This window comes from Rutidosis leptorrhynchoides, chromosome 3 (genome assembly GCF_046630445.1).
Source record: "Rutidosis leptorrhynchoides isolate AG116_Rl617_1_P2 chromosome 3, CSIRO_AGI_Rlap_v1, whole genome shotgun sequence".
NCBI classification, from domain to species: Eukaryota; Viridiplantae; Streptophyta; class Magnoliopsida; order Asterales; family Asteraceae; genus Rutidosis; species Rutidosis leptorrhynchoides.
Window position 1 is genome coordinate 319,130,373 of NC_092335.1, and position 22,252 is coordinate 319,152,624.

Below are 22,252 nucleotides of genomic sequence, written 5' to 3' on the forward strand. Positions count from 1 at the left end.
TTGTCTTTTTATCCCACTTTAATCAATCAAATATTATCAAAAATATGCGCCCCTCTTTTCGGTAAAGTAATTTCGGTTCCAAGACCTAATTTAACTCATGACGAATTTTTGAAATATTTTGGGTTGATTGATTAAAGATATTTATACCTTAAGAATAAACGTTAAATTTCGCAGTGATGTAATAAATTTTTGAATGATATCAATAATTTCGGTCGCCAAACCTAATTTTATTCAATACCAATTTAATACTTTTTAGCGAACAAATTAGCGTTTATTTTCAAAAGGTTAAAAATAAAAATAAAAACTAAAAACTGTACAGACATACCTGTGAAATAGATTTCTTAGTTATATGATCTATTATATTCATAAGATAGTCGGTTTAATTGGTTTTCCATGGCTCCAAAGGCGTAACCTCGAGCATTCATTGTCTTTTCTTCTAAACATATGAACGGTCCGTCTCTGCATAAAGTAACAAATTCGGTATTTGAATAGGTTTGATTATTTGAACATTTACCTCCATGTGACCATTTTTCGCATTTGTGACATCGTTCTAGGTGTCGTGCTCTTCTTTTCGCTGCGGATTTTGATTTTCCTTTACCAAATTGTAACTTATTATCTTCGCATCTGGATCCTTTTCTAACTCCGTCCATTCTTTCTCTGATTACTGATACTAATTCACTCGGTAGTATGTCATTATTACGTTTAGTGATCAAAGCGTGTAGCATTAGACCATGGTTTAGTTCACAGGTAGTCTTCATTTTGTAAAAACCTAAAAAAAATAAAAATTCAGAATGGGGGGAGAAGACTAGTTCTTTAGGGTCTGCTAGGGAAAGACCATACGTGTTCCATTTTCGAGAACTACACGAAAACAGACAATCTAACTCTAACAGAAATACATATTATCCTTTAAAGACTTGATTCTCCCCACACTTAGTTAGCTGTGGTATCGAAATTGTGATTAACTTCGTTGTTGACTTCCATCGGACCATGTATGTAATGTTTAACTCTGTGACCATTAACTTTAAATTCAATCCCATTTGAATTTATTAATTCTATCGTTCCGTATGGGAAAACTCTTTTGACTATGAATGGTCCAGACCATCTTGATTTCAATTTTCCAGGAAATAGCTTGAATCGTGAATTGAAAAGAAGAACTCTGTCTCCTTCTTTAAATTCTTTTGAACTTCTGATTCTTTTATCATGCCATTTCTTCGTTCTTTCTTTATAGATTAACGAATTTTCGTATGCTTCATGTCTTAATTCTTCTAATTCGTTTAGTTGACTTAATCGTAGACGTCCGGCTTCATGTAAATCAAGATTACATGTCTTCAAAGCCCAAAATGCTTTGTGTTCAATTTCTACTGGAAGATGACATGCTTTTCCATAAACAAGTCTAAAAGGTGTGGTTCCAATTGGAGTTTTGTAGGATGTTCTAAAAGCCCAGAGTGCATCCTCCAATTTAATGGACCATTCCTTCGGATTTGTTCCTACGGTTTTCTCTAGAATACGTTTTAAAGCTCGGTTGGTATTTTCAACTTGTCCACTTGTTTGTGGATGATATGCGGTGGAGATTTTATGAGTTACTCCATATCTTTTAAGAACTTTCTCAAGTTGATTATTACAGAAATGAGTACCCCGATCACTTATTAAAGCTTTCGGTGTTCCAAACCTTGCAAAAAGACGTTTTAAAAAGTTGACTACAACTCGTGCATCGTCAGTTGGGAGAGCTTGTGCTTCCGCCCATTTAGATACATAATCAATGGCTACGAGTATATATAAATTATTATGAGATTTTGGAAATGGACCCATAAAGTCAATACCCCAAATGTCAAATACTTCACATACTTGAATGACATTTTGTGGCATTTCATCACGTTGACTTATTTTTCCGGCCCTTTGACATGCATCACAGGATTTGCAAAGAAGGTGTGCGTCTTTGTAAATTGTAGGCCAATAGAATCCAGCTTCATAAACTTTTCTTGCTGTTAGTTGAGGCCCATAATGCCCTCCTGTTGGTCCTGTGTGACAATGGTTTAAAATTTTACTAGCTTCATCTCCAAATACACATCGGCGTATTATTCCATCGGGACAACTTTTAAACAGATGTGGATCTTCCCAGAAATAGTGTTTTATATCACTGAAGAATTTCTTTCGTCTTTGGTACGATAATCCTTTTTCAAGGAATCCACAAACTAAGTAGTTTGCATAGTCTGCAAACCATGGGATTTCTTTATAATCTATCTTCAATAGATATTCATCAGGAAAGTTGTCTTGTATGGCCGATTCATTCAGAACTTCTAATTCGGGATTTTCAAGACGAGAAAGATGATCAGCGGCGAGATTTTCTGCTCCTTTTTTATCTCGGATTTCAATATCAAACTCTTGTAAGAGTAAGATCCAACGGATTAATCTTGGTTTAGCATCTTGTTTTGAAAATAGGTATCTAAGAGCAGAATGGTCGGTATAGACCACCGTTTTTGCTAGAACGAGATATGATCGAAATTTGTCAAAAGCAAAGACAATAGCAAGGAGTTATTTTTCCGTAGTTGTATAGTTCGTTTGTGCTCCTTGTAATGTCTTACTAGCATAATATATAGGTTGAAATCGTTTTTCAATCCTTTGTCCTAAAACGGCTCCCATTGCAAAATCACTTGCATCGCACATTAGTTCAAATGGTAGATTCTAATTTGGTGTTATCATGATCGGTGCATTAGTGAGTTTTTCTTTGAGAATATTAAAGGATTTGATACACTCATCTGAAAAGATGAATGGCGCATCCTTTTCTAGGAGTTTATTCATAGGAGTGGCAATTTTAGAAAAATCTTTTATAAAACGTCGGTAAAAACCGGCATGCCCTAGAAAACTCCTAACTCCTCTAACATTTGTGGGATGTGGAAGTTTAGCAATTACATCTACTTTAGCTCTATCCACTTCAATTCCTTCTTTTGAAATTTTATGTCCAAGAACGATGCCTTCTTTAACCATGAAATGGCATTTCTCCCAATTAAGTACTAGATTTGATTTTTCGCATCTAATTAGCATTCGTTCCAGATTAACTAGACATGATTTAAATGTATCACCGAAGACTGAAAAGTCATCCATGAATACTTCCATGCATTCTTCTATCATGTCGTGAAAAATCGCCATCATACACCTTTGAAAGGTTGCAGGGGAGTTGCAAAGTCCAAATGGCATGCGTTTGTAAGCAAAAGTACCATAAGGGCACGTGAATGTGGTTTTCTCTTGGTCCTCGGGTGCTATTGGAATTTGAAAATATCCGGAAAATCCATCTAGAAAACAATAGTAACTATTTCCGGCTAATCTTTCCAACATTTGATCTATGAAAGGTAAGGGAAAGTGATCTTTTCTGGTGGCGTCATTTAATTTTCTATAATCAATACATACACGCCATCCTGTTACAGTCCTAGTAGGAATAAGCTCATTTTTCTCATTTGTAATGACAGTCATGCCACCCTTCTTAGGCACGCATTGAACTGGGCTTACCCATGGACTATCAGAGATTGGATATATCAAACCCGCATCTAGCAGTTTAATAATCTCTTTCTTAACTACATCTTGCATATTAGGATTTAGTCTTCGTTGGCGTTGCACATACGTTTTATGACCTTCTTCCATAAGGATTTTATGTGTGCAATACGAAGGACTTATTCCTTTAATATCATGAATCTTCCATGCAATGGCTGGTTTATGAGCTTTCAACACAGAAATGAGTTGTGATTTCTCATTTTCAGTAAGAGAAGACGATATTATTACAGGTAATTCAGATTCACCATGTAAATAAGCGTATTCCAAATGGTTTGGAAGTGGCTTTAACTCTAATTTCGGAGGTTCTTCTATCGATGATTTATATCGATATCTGTCTTCTTCTTTTAGCATTTGAATTTCTTCTGTTGTTGGTTCATATCCATTAGCTATAAGTGTAGCTAACATTTCAGCTTCATCAATTGGTTCATTACCTTCTCCTAAAGAACATTCTCCTGTTCCTTGTAATTCTGGAAATTCTTCTAATAATTCTGCATGTGCATCTATAGTTTGAATATAATAACATGTATCATCTGCAGATTGTGGTTGTTGCATTGCTCTATCCACTGAAAAGGTAACACTCTCATCCTCTATACTTAGGGTCAGTTTCTTACCGAACACGTCTATCATTGCTTTAGCCGTGTTTAAGAATGGTCTTCCTAATATGAGAGGAACTTGAGAATCTTCTTCCATGTCCAAAACAACAAAATCTACTGGAAATACTAAAGTACCAACTTTAACTAGCATGTTCTCCATTATCCCTCTAGGATATTTTATTGATCTATCGGCTAGTTGTATGCTTATTCTGGTAGGTTTCAATTCTCCAAGGTCTAGTTTAGCGTATAGTGAATACGGCATTAGATTTATACTAGCACCTAAGTCTGCCAATGCTTCTATTGAACTAAGACTACCCAGAAAACATGGTATTGTGAAACTTCCTGGATCAGATAGTTTTTCTGGTATCTTATTCAACAGCACTGCTGAACAATTAGCATTCATAATAACAGCCGAGAGTTCTTCCATTTTCTTTCTATTCGTGATCAGATCTTTCAAGAATTTAGCATATCTAGGCATTCCTGAAATCACATCAATGAAAGGAAGATTTACATTTATCTGTTTAAACATATCCAAGAATTTGGATTGCTCGGCTTCAAGTTTTTCCTTCTTCATTTTACTCGGGTAAGGAAGTGGTGGTTGGTATGGTTTAACATAAGGTTTATCCTTAACTGTGTTATCTTCTTTAACCTTCTCAACTACCGGTTCTTTTTCCTTATCTTGATCAGGTTGTGGTTCTTGTGGAGTAGGAATAGTTTCATCAGAAGTTACAGGTATTTCAGGTGATTTAAGTGTTGTACCACTTCTTGTGGTAATAGCTTTAGCTGTTTCATTCCGGGGGTTAGCATTTGTATCGCTAGGTAGACTTCCCGGTTTTCTTTCACCTATTAACCTTGCTAGGTTACTTACTTCTTGTTCCAGATTTTGAATAGAAGCTTGTTGATTTCTAAATGATTGAGCATTTTGTTCATTTGTTTGTTTCTGAGATGTGAAAAACTGCGTTTGAGTTTCAACTAGCTTCGTCATCATATCTTCTAAATTCGGCTTTTTATCATCGGTTTGTTGTGGTGGTTTGTTTTGAAAATTCGGTCTTTGCTGATTGTAAGTATTATTGGATACTTGTTGATTGCTAGGACCTTGTTGGTTGTTGTATGGAATATTTCGGTTATAATTCTGGTTTTGAGTGTAAATTGATCTTGGCGGTTGATAATTATTCTGATAATTATTTCCAGGCCTTTGGTTTATGTATGAAATATTCTCTCTTTGTTCCATTGTTAATTCAATACTGAGACAATCTTTTGTCAAATGTGGTCCTCCACACTGCTCACAACTAATTCGTATTGAGTGAATATCTTTAGTCATCTTTTCCATTCGTCTCTCGAAAGCATCTATCTTTGCGGAAATGGAATCTAAGTCATGGCTAGAATCGGCTCTAGCTGCTTTAGATGATCTAATGATATCTTTTTCTTGGTGCCACTCATGTGAGTGGGAAGCAGTGTTATCAATAATTTTGTAAGCATCAGTTTCGGTTTTCTTCATAATAGAACCACCAGCTGCTATATCTATGTCTTTTCTTGTAGTAATGTCGCATCCTCGGTAGAATATTTGTACTATTTGACAGGTGTCTAAACCATGTTGCGGACATCCTCTTAATAACTTTCCATACCTAGTCCACGCCTCATATAGAGTTTCATTTGGCTTCTGTGTGAACGTAACAATTTCTGCTTGAAGTCTTACGGCTTTAGATGCAGGAAAAAATTGTTTAAGAAATTTGTCAATTAAAACGTCCCATGTATCGATCGCCCCTTCAGGTAACGATTCCAACCAATCTTTGGCTTCTCCCTTTAAAGTCCAGGGAAATAACATGAGATATATCTGTTCATCCTCCACTTCTCGGATTTTAAATAGTGTGCAGATCCTATTAAAGGTACGTAGATGTTCATTTGGATCTTCCTTCGGCGCACCACTAAATTGGCATTGATTAGTCACCATGTGTAGAATTTGTCCTTTGATTTCATAATCTGGCGCATTAATGTCTGGATGAGTAATTGCGTGACCTTGGCCAGTGCGTTTAGCTCTCATTCGGTCTTCCATACTTAAAGGTTCCAGATTCTCCATAATTGAATTTGTTGAATCGGTATCACTAGATGATTCTGTTTTAATGGTTCGTTCCTCAACAATCTCTGTTTGAATGATTGGTGGTTCCGGAGGAAAGTTTAATGGTTTAGGATCTACGAACCGTTCCTGAATATTCTCTGGATTCTCAATTGTGAGGTTGGGTTCAAAAAATGGATTATCGGAAATTTGAACTGAAGTACTTGGTCGACTGGATGACGATTCTAAAGAAAAATCAACGGCGGTTATATTTGTTAAACGATGTCTTGATCGAGTTACAGGTGGTGAACGTACAAAAGGTGATGAACGTCTTGCTCGGTGCATTCACTGAATATCCTATTAGTTTTTAAAAGGAAAGAAAAATTATAATAAGTTATCCAATCAATAGACTTTTCTGATTTTGCCCACGTTTTGAATAGCCAAAAGATGCAGCAGAGGGGCAGGATTCGTTTGGTCTCAATATAATTGAGGACTGTTTGGCTCCAATAACCCGGTCCACGTACAAATCCAACTATTACTACGAACCAGAAAATTTTGATGTCTATTAATTTAACCACTTAAAATAAATTTTCGTAATTTTGAGAAATTTAGATAAGAAGTAGAATAAAAATCTATGTCCTAAAAACTAGAATGGCGAGAAATAAGAGAGAAAAAGAGTTCGTCGCAAAAGGTCGAAAAAGAAAAAAATGGTTGAAAAATAAAAGGTGACGGAAAAATAAAAGAAACTTATAAAAACTTAAAAATACTTTAACTAACCTAACCTTATTACAACAACTAACTTAAAATTATAATCGCAAATTGAAATTACTAATTGGAATGATAATTGGTACATAGTAAAAGGTGTCTAAAAATATTAAAGCTTACAGGAAAAACTAAATCCCAAATGGAAATAACTTAAAAAGAAACTAAAACTTAAAAAGGCGTCGCAAAATTCTAAAGCACCTAAATCTTAGTCTAAAGAAAAAGCACTTAAGGAATTCTATGGCAAAGCCTAAAAATCTAGGAGTAAAAATAACTATAGCAAAAACTAAGTTTAAAATTAAATATGAGCTAAAAAATACAAATTTTACGCTACAACGATTAAAAAGGTACAAAATATAAAAATATACAAAAAGTTGTAAAAAGTACAATTTTTATAAAAATATTATTTTTATATTATTTTTTTTTAATAAAACTACTAATTTTACAATTTAATTAAAACTAATTTAAACTTAAATACATAAATTAAATAAAAAGTAAAAATAAAAATAAAACTAATAATAATAATAATAATTAGGTTTAAATAATAATAATAATTAATATTAACCCGTAATTAATGCTGGTTTAGGGCTTCCTGTCGCCTGTCAGAAACCCTCCGCGAGTCGCGGCAATTAAAGCGTCGAACCCCGCGAGTCGCGGGGATCCAGAATTCAGTTGACAGGTTTCAATTTTTTACGCGTTTTTCTTTATTTATTTTTTTTTTTTTTATGTTTTCTGTTTTTTTTAAATAAATAAAAGATTTTAAAATAAAACTTATATTTTTATAAACTAAAATAGAAATAAAGAAACTTATAAAACTTAAATATTTACAAAATCTTAAAAATACATATATTTTTGTTTTTCTTTTTATATTTTTGAATAATTAAAACGTATTTCTACAAAAGCGAATTTTTAATAAAAGTAACTAAAAATCTTTTTTTTTTTTTTATATTAGCATTGCGCTTCCGGCTTTTAAGAGTTTTCCCCGGCAGCGGCGCCAAAAATACTTGATGTCAAAGCGAGGTGTATATAAAATAGTTTATATTTTACTAGGAAATACTATTAAATACGATACAATTTTACACAAGATATTTATTTATTTATAGAATGTATATACTTAAACCTTGCTACAACACTTATAGGCAGTGTACCTAATCGTACAGTAGTGTAGTTTTTAGTAAGTCCGGTTCGTTCCACAGGGAAATCTTTAAACAAAGCTCAACGCTATATTAGTTTACTTTTATAAAAATACAAATATATATATAAGTAATATTATTATTATAAAGGGGGGTTTTTACCGTTTAATGACCGGTTTGTCGATTTTAAGATTTTAGTCACAGTTAAAATCTAATGTAAAATATAAAATAAATACAAGACTTAAATTAAAGCGTAAAGTAAATAACGATAATGAAATTGCAAATAATAAAAAAATGCGATAAAATAAACTTGCGATAATTAAAAAGTACGATAATTAAAAGTGCGATTAAATAACAATAAATAAAAATGCGATAATTAGAAGTGCAATTAAATATAAAATAAAGGAAATTAAATATGAAATAAAAGAATTATGCTTATTTAAACTTCCGTAATCATGATGTTTGACGTGTTGATTTTAGTTTTATGCCCATGGGTTAATTGTCCTTTGTCCTGGATTATTTAATATGTCCGTCTGGTTTTTGTCCATAACAGTCCATCAGTCATAAATATAAAGTGCGAGTGTCCTTGTCAAATTATTATTATTCCCGAAGTTAAATATTCCAACTAATTGGGGATTCGAATTGTAACAAGGTTTTAATACTTTGTTTAATGAATACACCAGGTTATCGACTGCGTGTAAACCAAGGTTTTACTACTTTGTTAACAATTACACCAATTACCCTTGAATGTAATTTCACCCCTGTTTTAATTATTCTAGTGGCTATTAATCCATTCCCGTGTCCGGTTAAATGAACGATTATTCGTACATATAAATACCCCGCCCATCGTGTCCGATCGAGTGTATATGGTAATTTATAGGGACGCCCAATTGTAAATCTTTATATTAACATTAACAAACTTTCATTTAGTTAAACAAATATAAAGCCCATTAATAGCCCATAGTCTAATTTCCACAAGTGTCGTTCTTTTGTCCAAACCCCAATTATGGTACAAAGCCCAATTACCCAATTTTAGTAATTAGCCCAACATCATGATTACTTCGTTTTAAATAAGCATAATAATAACTTAGCTACGAGACATTAATATAAAAAGGTTGAACATAACTTACAATGATTAAAAATAGCGTAGCGTTACACGGACAGAATTTCGACTTACACCCTTACAACATTCGCTAACATACCCTTATTATTAGAATTATAATTAAAATTAAAATATAAATTATAAATATAAATATAAATTTTACGTATGAAGAGGAAGAAAAAAGATGATTGAAATTTGATCAGAATTCGGTTTGCTTTATAGCCAGGGTTGAAAATTGGGGCTCCGCGACTCGCGGCAAAATGCCCTTCAAACTCCGCGAGTCGCGGAGATAGAAATTACAGCTCAGTCCTTGGAGTTTTCTCTGCCGACGGTTTTTAATATATATATATATAATATATATATAATTAATATAATTAATTATATATTATATTATATTTATATATATAGTTAACTTATAATTTTTAGTCCGTTGCGTCGAGCGTTAAGAGTTGACTCTGGTCCCGGTTCCGGATTTTCGAACGTCCTTGCGTACAATTTTATATTTTGTACTTTGCGTTTTGAATCTTGTACTCTTATAATTTCGAGACGTTTCTTATCAATAATTGGAACCTTTTTGATTGTCTTTTGTACTTTTGAGCTTTTTGGTCGTTTGCGTCTTCAATTCGTCGAATCTGTCTTTTGTCTTCACCTTTTATTATTTAAACGAATATCTCTTGTAAATAGAACAATTGCAACTAAAAGCTTGTCTTTCTTGAGGAATAATGCTATGAAATATATGTTCGTTTTTAGCATTATCAACTATGAAAGAAGTTGTGGACAAATCACAAAGAATAAGTTTGACTTCAAAGAATCTAAATGATTCAGTACCTGCAGAAGTCATTAACAAATACCTTGTTTTTGACTCCAAACTCTTGCGGACACAATTTTCTTCACCGTCCTTCGATATTAAAAATTCCAAGATATCATCGTTTCTTTCATTATAAATATCCTCCATATTTTTGAAGATATGTTTTCATAACTATTCTTATCTGAAATCATTAATCTCTTCCTGATATCAGTGTTACGTCATATAGAAACTGTTAGTTTCTATATTCTGTAAACTTTCGAGTTTAAAATATGAATATTATTGAAGTAATGTGAGAACTGATGCATGAGTTAGTATAATATAATGACACTTGATCAACGTGATTATATTACAGTAAGTCATGCTGAGTTTCTAAATGGAACATGATGATTCACAGATTTTAACGTCATCATATGCCATGTTACATAACTCTTTCATTCTGCTTAACTTCTGAACATATCAAGAAAATATATTCTTGATAGTTCTATTCTCAGTGATTCAGGTAATTTGACAAAACAAATCGTGTTACTACCTTTCCTCTCTACCTTGTATATTATGATAATTCGAAACTCCATACCTATAAATTCTGGACCGTTACTTGCAAAAAGTAAACAAAAGCATGAAGCTCCTAAATAGGAAGGGGGTATAAAGCAGCAAATAAAAGAGCGCATAACTGTGGATGACAATAATTATAGGAGACAGAAGCTGGGACATTGAAATATAAGGGAAGATATAAAACCCAATAACAACACAGAAGATACAAACCGTGGATATTAATACGAATAGCAATATAAAGACACGGTATAATTAAGAATAGTATCCCCCCAAGGTAATAGTAGAAGTAAACAGATACTTCTGGTGGAAGATTGAAAAGAAGAATGACAGAAATGATAATTAGAAAAATATCAAGGATTAGAACTGGATTAAGCATTTTCACAATCTTTTGGATGTATGAACTATGAAAGGAAGTATAAGAATGGTGAGAGTAATGGAACGGAAGAGTTTAATTTATAATGGAAATACCATACAAAGAAATCAAGGCAGATTTTCGCATTAATTATAGAGATCTTAATTTCCTTACTCGCCGAAGAATCAAATCTTTTAGATATCGAAAATTTTCTTAAAATCCCTTGAATTCCGGAATTCAACCAAGACAACATCAAAAGCTAAGACGCACCTTATTTTCTAATTTCCACCATAACCACGTCAAAAGTTGAATCTCTATCTCAATCTGTTATGACAACTTCATTCGTACACCTCATATAATCGAATCGTTTTATCTATATTAATCAATAATGATAAAACTCAATTTATCAGCTCATATTCGTCAGGAAAACATTTTTATTATTAGCCATGACCACTTCACTCAAATTTCGGGACGAAATTTCTTTAACGGGTAGATACTGTGATGACCCGGGAATTTCTGACCAAATTTAAACTTTAATCTTTATATGTTTCCGACACGATAAGCAAAATCTGTAATATTGAGTCTCGAAAACTTTGGAACTATGTTCATATGTTTAATTACCCTTCGACTATTCCCGACGATTCACGAACAATTGTGTATACATAAAATGAAAATAGATATATATATATATAAATATTATTATCAACATTAATATAATTATATTTATTATGACTTATTATTATTATTACTCTGATGATTATCGTTATTTGTAGTAGTATTATAAATGTTATTGATATGCTATTAATATTACCTATTAGTATTGTTGTATTACTAGATAGTGTCGATATTATTAATAACATGATCATTAAAAATTATTATTCTTAAGATAGTTATATTATTATCATTGTCTTTGTTACAAATTTTATTTATTCATTATTATTATAAGTATCACTATAAAAACTATAAATTATATTGTTATTACTAGTATTGGCAATAATAAATTATGATTTTAGTTAATTATCATTAGTATTATTTGATATTATTATCATTAATTAATTGTATTATAATTATTACTGACTCACTAACAAAAATTATAATTATTTATATATATGTATATATATATATATATATATATATATATATATATATATATATATATATATATATATATATATATATATATAATTAATTACTAATATTAATTAAGTTTAATTTAAAAGAATCAGATACAGGGATTGAGTTTGTTACATATCCCCATCTAAACTTTATTCGTTTTGTCTTTGTCTCCAAATGGCTAGTTGTCACCTACAGTAAATAGTACTAATCAATAGGAAAGTAGATATCTGTTTATTATTTTTCTTCCTGATCGTACCAATCAGGCCCCAATTTTGTTATGAGTCCAAATCAAGTTTTAATACAAACAATTAGGTTACTACATCAAATAATTGGTTTCTAACTATATATAATTATATCATTTCAATACAATTGGGATTAAAACTGAAAATTTAAAGAAATTAAACGTCGACCTCTGTTCATAACATTTCCTGTCAAACCTCGACCACAAGCATCCACCAACATCGAGTTTTCAACATTACTTTCATTCAAGTTTTGAGATACCATCATTCACCATCTTTCTTATATTTTTCTTTCTTTCGTGAATTCATAGAACCATTATCCTAAATATCATCATCTCTCTCTAAATCTCACCATGAACAAAACCGCTACTTTTATTTGCCATCTTTACACCGTAAACCACCTACTTGTCTGCCAACCACGATCACCACTTTCCTTCTGACATCTATTTAATACCCAACGACAAACAATCACCATAACACCATCTGTTTTCTACTTTTATTTTGCTTTGGTGAATTCGAAGGCCATCACAACCAAACCCTATATCCTCCTGCTACCGATACAGCGACCACTACACTACCATCTATCAAAATCCATTTCATTTCTTGCTGCTACTTTTCTGTTTCTAGCTCACGTTTACATAAAAACCATTGCTGTATATTCCTGTTCAGGTTCGAAAGATTCATCAACTCTTTTATTCAGTCATCACTTAGAAAATATGTGATCTTCTTCTTCTTCGGTTATAAACCATAAAGATTGTTACCCAAATCACCACCGCCACTCTATTTTCTGTTTCTATGAACGAGCAAAGTAATAAACTTTGATATTGAATGATAAAAGATGAAAATTTATGGCTTCTTTATATTCCTAATTGGAAACCAAACCCCAGAAGGACTTTAACTTTCTAGCTGTACATGCGTGATACCTCTCCTCTTTTCTTTAATTCAGCCGACACCAATCTAAACGTCACAATCCACTCAAATTTCTTTTAATTGATACAAGTGAAAGTATGAGGAGTAATGGGACTTTCTGTATTTATATTGATAATGGAAAAAAAATGACATGGGGTGGGACAAACATGCAAGTGAAGGGTTCCTTTTCTTTTCCCATTTACGAAACCTGATTCCTTTTCTATCGAACCGAATGCCACTTTCTGATTGGGCCGTGTCTTTTTCTGTTGGGTCACGTTTCTGCTAGTTGGGTTGAGATGTGATCCAGCCTCCGTTTTCTTTCTTGTTGGTTTGAACAAACGGCAATAAAGAATAAAGTGATGTCGATGATGATAATTATACGTGATGTATGATTAAGATGATGGCGACTACGAATGATAGATGATGAACGAGACGGTTGTAAGGAGTGATGATCGATGATTGTGAATTAATGATGATGATGATGAAAACCCGTTAAGATAATGATGATAATGTATAGTTAAGATGATGATGATTTTTTTTATCACGATGGGATTATGATTATGAAAATGGTTTAGACAACGGTTAGGATTGTGGTTTGATTATGATGCATATAGAAACAATAAACATGAAATAATGGGATAGAATGATGTCGAGGTTAATGATAGGAAGGAGATGATAAACAGTTTAATATAGTTTACATAATTTAGCGTACGAATCATTTCAGAAAAGTTCAAACAGCTTCAATGGTTTATATAAGTGTTCGTGAAGAGAAGGATCCTGAGTTCGAACCTAGTTTGCTGCAGATATTTTGTTTTTATTGCACAAGTTGGGCCAGACTAGTGGAAGGGATATATAAACTTCAATTCAGGTTAAATCAGAATAATGGATTAGCTCAAATGGTTGGGTGTGTGTCAGGGAATCGAGAGGTCGCGGGTTCGAGCTCGGCTTTGGGCATTTTTTTTTAGAAGGCTTATAAGGTAGTCTTTAATTGTTATATTTATTAATATGATTATTACGATTATTATTGTTATTATAAATTGTTATTTTTATTGTTATTTTTATTATTGTTATTATTATTAGTATTAGTATTAAGGTTTTAGTATTACTAATATGATTGAAAACTATCATTATTTTTAGTAGCATTATTAGTAGGAAATTGATTAATAAGATTATTTCCATTATAAACCTTCGTATTAATATTAACATTTTTATTATTATCATTAACATTAGTATTATTATTATAAGTAGTATTAATTATATTATCATTATTATTAAAATGATTATTATATTTAGAATTGTAATTATTAAAAATTCGTATTTTTACAACTATATTATGAGAATCATTTTAAGAAAACTATCATTTTTTTTGTATCATTATCTTTACTTTAGTAATATTATAATTATTAATTTTACAAACAAAAGAGAATTATATATCAAAAGTATATTACATACTATATTTCTATATGAAATATTATTAACTATAACAATAACTAAATTACATATAGTGCATAATAATATTTTAATGTATTATAGGTAATAATGTAAACATAATATATAAATATAAATATTAATTTTAATATATTATATATACATAATAATAAGTTACCATTTAACAATATATTATAATAAGTATATATATACAACCTTGTTCGATTACAATTATATGTATTAATATATATACAAATGATATAGGTTCGAGAATCCGAGGCCAACCCTTCTTTTGTTCAATGACGTCAGATGTATTTTTACTACAAAATACAGTATAGTGAGTTTCATTAATCCCTTTTTAAATGCATTTGCAATATATATTTTTGGGACTGAGAATACATGCGCTGTTTTTTTAAATGCTTTACGAAATAGACACAAGTGATCGAAACTACATTCTATGGTTGGATTATCTAATCGAATATGCCCTTTTTATATAGTCTGGTAATCTAAGAATTAGGGAATAGACACCCTAATTGACGCGAACTCTAAAGATAGATCTATCGGGCCCAACAAGCCCCATCCAAAGTACCGGATGCTTTAGTACTTTGAAATTTATATCATGTCCGAAGGAGGATCCTGGAATGATGGGGATATTCTTTTATGCATATTGTGAATGTCGGTTACCAGGTGTTCAATCCATATGAATGATATTTTTGTCTCTATGTATGGGACGTATGTTTATGAAAAATGGAAATATGAAATCTTGTGGTCTATTAAAATTATGAAATGATTATTTATGTTAAACTAATGAACTCACCAACCTTTTGGTTGACACTTTAAAGCATGTTCATTCTCAGGTATGAATGAAATCTTCCGCTGTGCATCTGCTCATCTTAGAGATATTATTTGGAGTCATTCATGATATATTTCAAAAGACGTTGCATTCGAGTAGTTGAGTTTATCAAGATTATTATTAAGTCAATTATAATTAGATATATTATGAAATGGTATGCATGCCGTTAACTTTTGATGTAATGAAAGTTTGTCTTTTCAAAAACGAATGCAATGTTTGTAAAATGTATCATATAGAGGTCAAGTACCTCGCGATGTAGTCAACTGTTGTGAATCGTTTATAATCGATATGGACTTTGTCCAGATGGATTAGGATGGGTCCTTTCAGTTGTAATTGTTGTTGTTGTTGTACTGGTGACTCTTGTCACCATTTTCCTCCCACTTCCTCTTGAGTTGTTTCGTGTTGGCTTCTTCGACTGCCTGCTCTTTAATTCTTCCCTCAATCTGATTTATGAGTTTATGAGCCATTCGACTTGCCTTATGTATAGAAGCGGGCTCGTGTGAACTCACATCTTCTTGAATCCTTACTGGTAACCCTTTTACAAATGCGTCGATTTTCTCTTCTTCATCTTCGAATGCTCCCGGACACAATAGGCACAACTCTGTAAATTGTCGTTCATATATGGTAACGTCGAACCCTTGTGTTCGTAACTCTCTAAGTTCTGCCTTGAGTTTATTGACTTCGTTTCTAGGACGGTACTGCTCGTTCATCAATTGCTTGAATGCCGACCACGGTAGTGCGTAAGCAGCATTTTGTCCTACCTGTTCAAGATAGGTGTTCCACCACGTTAACGCAGTACCTGTGAAGGTATGCGTAGCGTCCTTAACTTTGTCCTCTTCAGTACACTTACTTATGGCAAACACCGATTCGACTTTCTCGGTCCACCGTTTCAATCCAATTGGTCCTTCGGTTCCATCAAATTCCAAAGGTTTGCAGGCATTGAATTCTTTGTAGGAGCATCCTACACGATTTCTTGCGCCGTTAGCTGCATTGCTAGATTCAGAGTTATTGTTGGTATGTAGCGCAACCTTTACTGCGGCTATGTTTGCAGCAAGAAAGGTACGAATTTCCTCTTCGCTCATATTCATGGTGTGTTGAGTATTCGGTGCCATTTCCTTCAAAATAGCCAACTGAATCGAGTTAATCATACAGAATATTAAGAGTATTCAATAGTATTTCGTAGCATAATATGAACTCATTTATAAAAGCTTTTTCTTAATATTAGCGTTTTATAAGTTTAAATTCGGGTACTACCTACCCGTTAAGTTCATACTTAGTAGCTAATATACAATTCAACTACTACAATTCCATATGAAAAACTGATTATAATAATATATCACATACAAATATTCTTCAAACTTACAACTTCACTATATTACATATAACATGAAATATAGCACACTATGATACAGGACAGTTTTGAAGATGAATCTAGTTAATACGCAAGTTGTTCAGCAAAGAAAATAAAGACACGTAATTCATAAGTCCAGAAACAAGTCATGCATTCTGGTTTTACTAAGACAACTTCCCATCCTTGGTCTTGTGAAAAATAACCGTTATGACCATTGGCTAGGCAGCATGTTGTAATATCATCAAAAGGAAGAGGGTTTCGTAATGTCCAACAGCCCCGTAATAATCTAAAATCCTTGTTTCTCACCCCAACTACTGAATTCGTCACTTGTGGGAAGGTTTTATTTAAAAGTTGCAATTCAATGTTCTTTTTCTCACTTTGGTAAGAAGCGAACATCACTAACCTATAAGCATACCATGCTTCTTTATGTTGCATGTTAGAAGCTCTTTCTAATTCACGAAATCCTATGTTGGGATATGTTGAGTCAAAATAGGTTCTTAACCCGTAGCTTAAAATTGCATTTAGGTTCCCCGCATTTAACGCTTTAAAGAAAACACGGCGTAACTTACGGTCTCCCCAATGTGATATACCCCACCTATCAAAGGAAAACCTTTTATAAACTAAGGCATTTATAGAAAGTCTTTCAAATGTTTGACAAGTTAATTTCGCCATAACTAAATGTGCTGATGAATTCTGACCGACTCTAGACAAGATTTCCTCAATCATATCCTCTAGTAGGTCTTCTAAAATATTCGGTTGTCTACCCTTAACGTCCATTTTATTTTTATACTGTAACATAGACAAGGATTAGATTCGTAATAACAAACAATACAGGCAATTTTTACATAGAACATAAAAGTACAAGCACACTACAATACATATAATACACAACATGATTACAACCTTCTAATCTGAATCACTAGTTTCTTCTTCTTCGAACTTGGTTCGTTTTCCTAATTTTCTAGGAATATATGGTGTTCCTCTAATACGAGCCGTCGTTTTTCACAATGGTTTAGAAAAACCCGGTGGTTTAGAGGTTCCCGGGTCATTGTTACATTTTAGGAAATACGGATGTTGCCGATACATATAAAGTTCATCGGGATTGGAATCGGGTTTCTCTATTTTTATACCTTTTCCCTTATTATTTTCTTTCGATTTATTAAATTGGGTTGAGGTAATTTCTATAACATCAACGGAATCCTCATCAGGATCCGATTCATCAGAAAATTGGTAATCTTCCCAATATTTTGCTTCCTCGGCGGAAACACCATTGACCATTATTAACTTTGGTCCGTTGGTTGAGGATTTTCTTTTATTTAATCGATTTACTATTGGTATCAATATTTCTTCCTCCGGAACCTCTTCTTCTTCTGGTTCCTCCTCTTCTGATTCATCCTCTTCTGGTTCCTCTTCTTCCGTTTCATCCTCTTCTGGTTCCTCCTCTTCCGGTTCCTCTTCGGAAATTTGTGAATCTTCCCAAAATATATTCGACTCTTCATTATTATTAGGTGAATCAATGGGATTTGTACTAGAGGTAGACATCTATCACACAATATCAAACACGTTAAGAGATTAATATATCACATAATATTTACATGTTAATAATATATAGTTTCCAAAAAAAAATGTTAAGCAATCGTTTTTGAAGAAAAACACGGTCGAAGTCCAGACTCACTAATGCATCCTAACAAACTCGGTAAGACACACTAATGCAATTTTCTAGTTCTCTAAGACCAACGCTCGGATACCAACTGAAATGTCCCGTTCATATTGATTATAAACGTTCCATATTAATTGATTTCGTTGCGAGGTTTTGACCTCTATATGAGACATTTTTCAAAGACTGCATTCATCTTTAAAACAACCATAACCTTTATTTTATTGATAAAGGTTTAAAAATCATTACGCAGATTATCAAATAATGTTAATCTAAAATATACCGTTTACACACGACCATTACATAATGGTTTACAATAAGAATATATTACATCAAAAATAAGTTTCTTGAATGCAGTTTTTACATAATATCATACAAGCATTGACTCCAAATCTTGTCCTTATTTTAGTATGCAACAGCGGAAGCTCTTAATAATCACCTGAGAATAAACATGCTTAAAACGTCAACAAAAATGTTGGTGAGTTATAGGTTTAACCTAGATATTATCAAATCATAATAATAGACCACAAGATTTCATATTTCAATATACATCCCATACATAGAGATAAAAATCATTCATATGGTGAATACCTGGTAACCGACATTAACAAGATGCATATAAGAATATCCCCTATCATTTTGGGAAATCCTTTGGACATGATAAAAACGAATTCGAAGTACTAAAGCATCCGGTACTTTGGATGGGGTTCGTTAGGCCCAATAGATCTATCTTTAGGATTCGTGTCAATTAGTAGATCGGTTTACTAATTCTTAGGCTACCAAGCAAAATGGGCATATTCGGCTTCGATCATTCACCCATAAAATGTAGTTTCATTTACTTATGTCTATTTCGTAAAACATGTATAAAACTACATGTATTCTCATCCCAAAATATTAGATTTTAAAAGTGGGACTATAACTCACTTTCGCAGATTTTTACTTCGTCGGGAAGTAAGACTTGGCCACTGGTCGATTCACGAACCTATAACAAATATGTACATATATATCAAAGTATGTTCAAAATATATTTACAACATTTTTAATACGTTTTAATGTTTTAAGTTTATTAAGTCAGTTGTCCTCGTTAGTAACCTACGACTAGTTGTCCACAATTAGATATACATAAATAAATCGATATATATTATCTTGAATCAATCCACGACCCAGTGTATACACATCTCAGGCTAGATCACAACTCAAAGTATATATATATTTTTGGAATCAATCTCAACCCTTTATAGCTAACTCCAACATTACTGCATATAGAGTGTCTATGGTTGTTCCAAATAATATATATAGATGGGTCTATATGATATGTCAAAACATTTGCATACATGTCTATGGTATCCCAAGATTACATAATATATTAGAATACATGTATAATACAATATAAGTTAGCTAGGATATGATTAATATAAATTTGTTACCAATTTTCACGTAGCTACAACAAGCAAAAATATCCAATCTTGTTTTACCCATAACTTCTTCGTTTTAAATCCGTTTTGAGTGTTTCAAGTTGATATGGTTTCATATTGAACTTAAGTTTATGAATCTAAACAGAAAAAGTATAATTTTATAGTTGGAAATACAGGTTACAAGTCATTTTTGTAAGGGTAGTCATTTCAGTCGAAAGAACGACGTCTAGATGACCATTTTAGAAAACATACTTCCACTTTGAGTTTAACCATGCTTTTTGGATATAGTTTCATGTTCATAAGAAAGATCATTTTACCAGAAGAACAACTTTTAAATCAAAGTTTATCATAGTTTTTAATTAACTAACCCAAAACAGCCCGTGGTGTTACTACGACGGCGTATATCCAGTTTTACGGTGTTTTTCGTGTTTTCCGATTTTAAATCATTAAGTTAGCATATCATATAGATATATAACATGTGTTTAGTTGATTTTAAAAGTCAAGTTCGAAGGATTAACTTTTGTTTGCGAACAAGTTTAGAATTAACTAAACTATGTTCTAGTGATTACATGTTCAAATCTTTGAATAAAATAGTTTTATATGTATGAATCGAATGATGTTATGAACATCATTACTACCTCAAGTTTAGTAGGTAAATGATAAGGCTAAAAAGGAACATATATTTCATAGCAAAATCCCCCAAGAAAGACAAGATTTTAGTTGCAATTGTTCCATTTTCGAGTAATATTCGTTTATTTTAAATAAGTGCGAAGACAAAAGGCGAAAACGAAGATTTGAAGATGCAAAGGTCCAAAAAGCTCAAAAGTACAAGATACAATCAAAAAGGTTCAAATTATTGATGAAGAACGTCTAAAAATGACAAGAGTACAAGTTACAAAACACAAAGTACACGATATAAAATTGTACGAAAGGGCGTTCGAAAATCCGGAACCGAAGCATGAACCAACTTTCAGCGCTCGACGCAACGGTGTAAAAATTATGAGTCAACTATGCACAAGAATAAAATATAATATTTAAATAATTCATAATAAGAATAATATTAAATAATAAAAAGTTGTTAATTGAGCATAGTTCAGGGGTCGTAAATGAAAATTTCAATTCTAATTTCGCTATAAAAGCGATGATTTACGATCAATTTGAAGAGACTTTTTTTCGATCATTTTTTCTATCTTTTTCTTATTTTTCTATCTATCAATATCAATATCTATAATTTATATCTATAATTCTCTATCATAATGTTAATGTAATCAGATATAACAATAATCTTAATTTTAATTTTAAATTATGATAATAATAAGATTTATGATAGAGATCGTTTGAGTGTGTAAGTCAAAATTCTGTCCGTGTAACGCTACGCTCTTTTTAATCATTGTAAGTTATGTTCAATTTTTTTACATTAATGTCTCGTAGCTAAGTTATTATTATGCTTATTTAAAACGAAGTAATCATGATGTTGGGCTAATTACTAAAATTGAGTAATTGGGCTTTGTACCATAATTAAGGTTTGGGCAAAAGACCGACACTTGTGGAAATTGAACTATTGACTATTAATAGATGGGGGATATTGTCTAATTGAGTGACAACTCATTGGAGTCTGTCGAACCTATCTTCAAATTAATTAACCTAATAATTAATAATGATTATGGTTGTCCTATTTAGTGATGTTCATATGGAATCTGTTATAATCATTTAATTAATCAATTGGGTTGGGTAATTGATTATTCATTCTGATCAAGTGGATGAATTAATATTCATAAACTAATTAAAACAGGGGTGGATTACATACAGTGATAACTGGTGTAATTGTTGACAGAAGTGATAACTGCGTCACAGTTTAAATCCTTAATCAGTTGGAATATTTGACTTCGGGTATGAGGGTAATTTGACGAGGATACTCGCACTTTATATTTATGACCGATGGACTATTATAGACAAAAACCAGATAGACGTATCAAATAAACCAGGACAAAGGACAATTAACCCATGGTAATAAATTAAAATCAACACGTCAAACATCATGATTACGGAAGTTTAAATAAGCATAATTCTTTTATTATATTTCTCATCGTATCTTTATTTACTGTCATTTTATTACTCGCAATTTTATTTACTGTCATTTTATTTATTGTCATTATTTTACGCACTTTAATTATCGTCATTTATCTTTACGCTTAAAATATAGAATCGACAAACCGGTCATTAAACGGTAAAACCTCCCTTTTATAATAATATTACTACTTATATAATTATATATATTTTGTATAAATATAGTTAAAAATATAGTAAGTATCACCAGCTCCCTGTGGAACGAACCGGACTTACTAAAAACTACACTACTCTACGATTAGGTACACTGCCTATA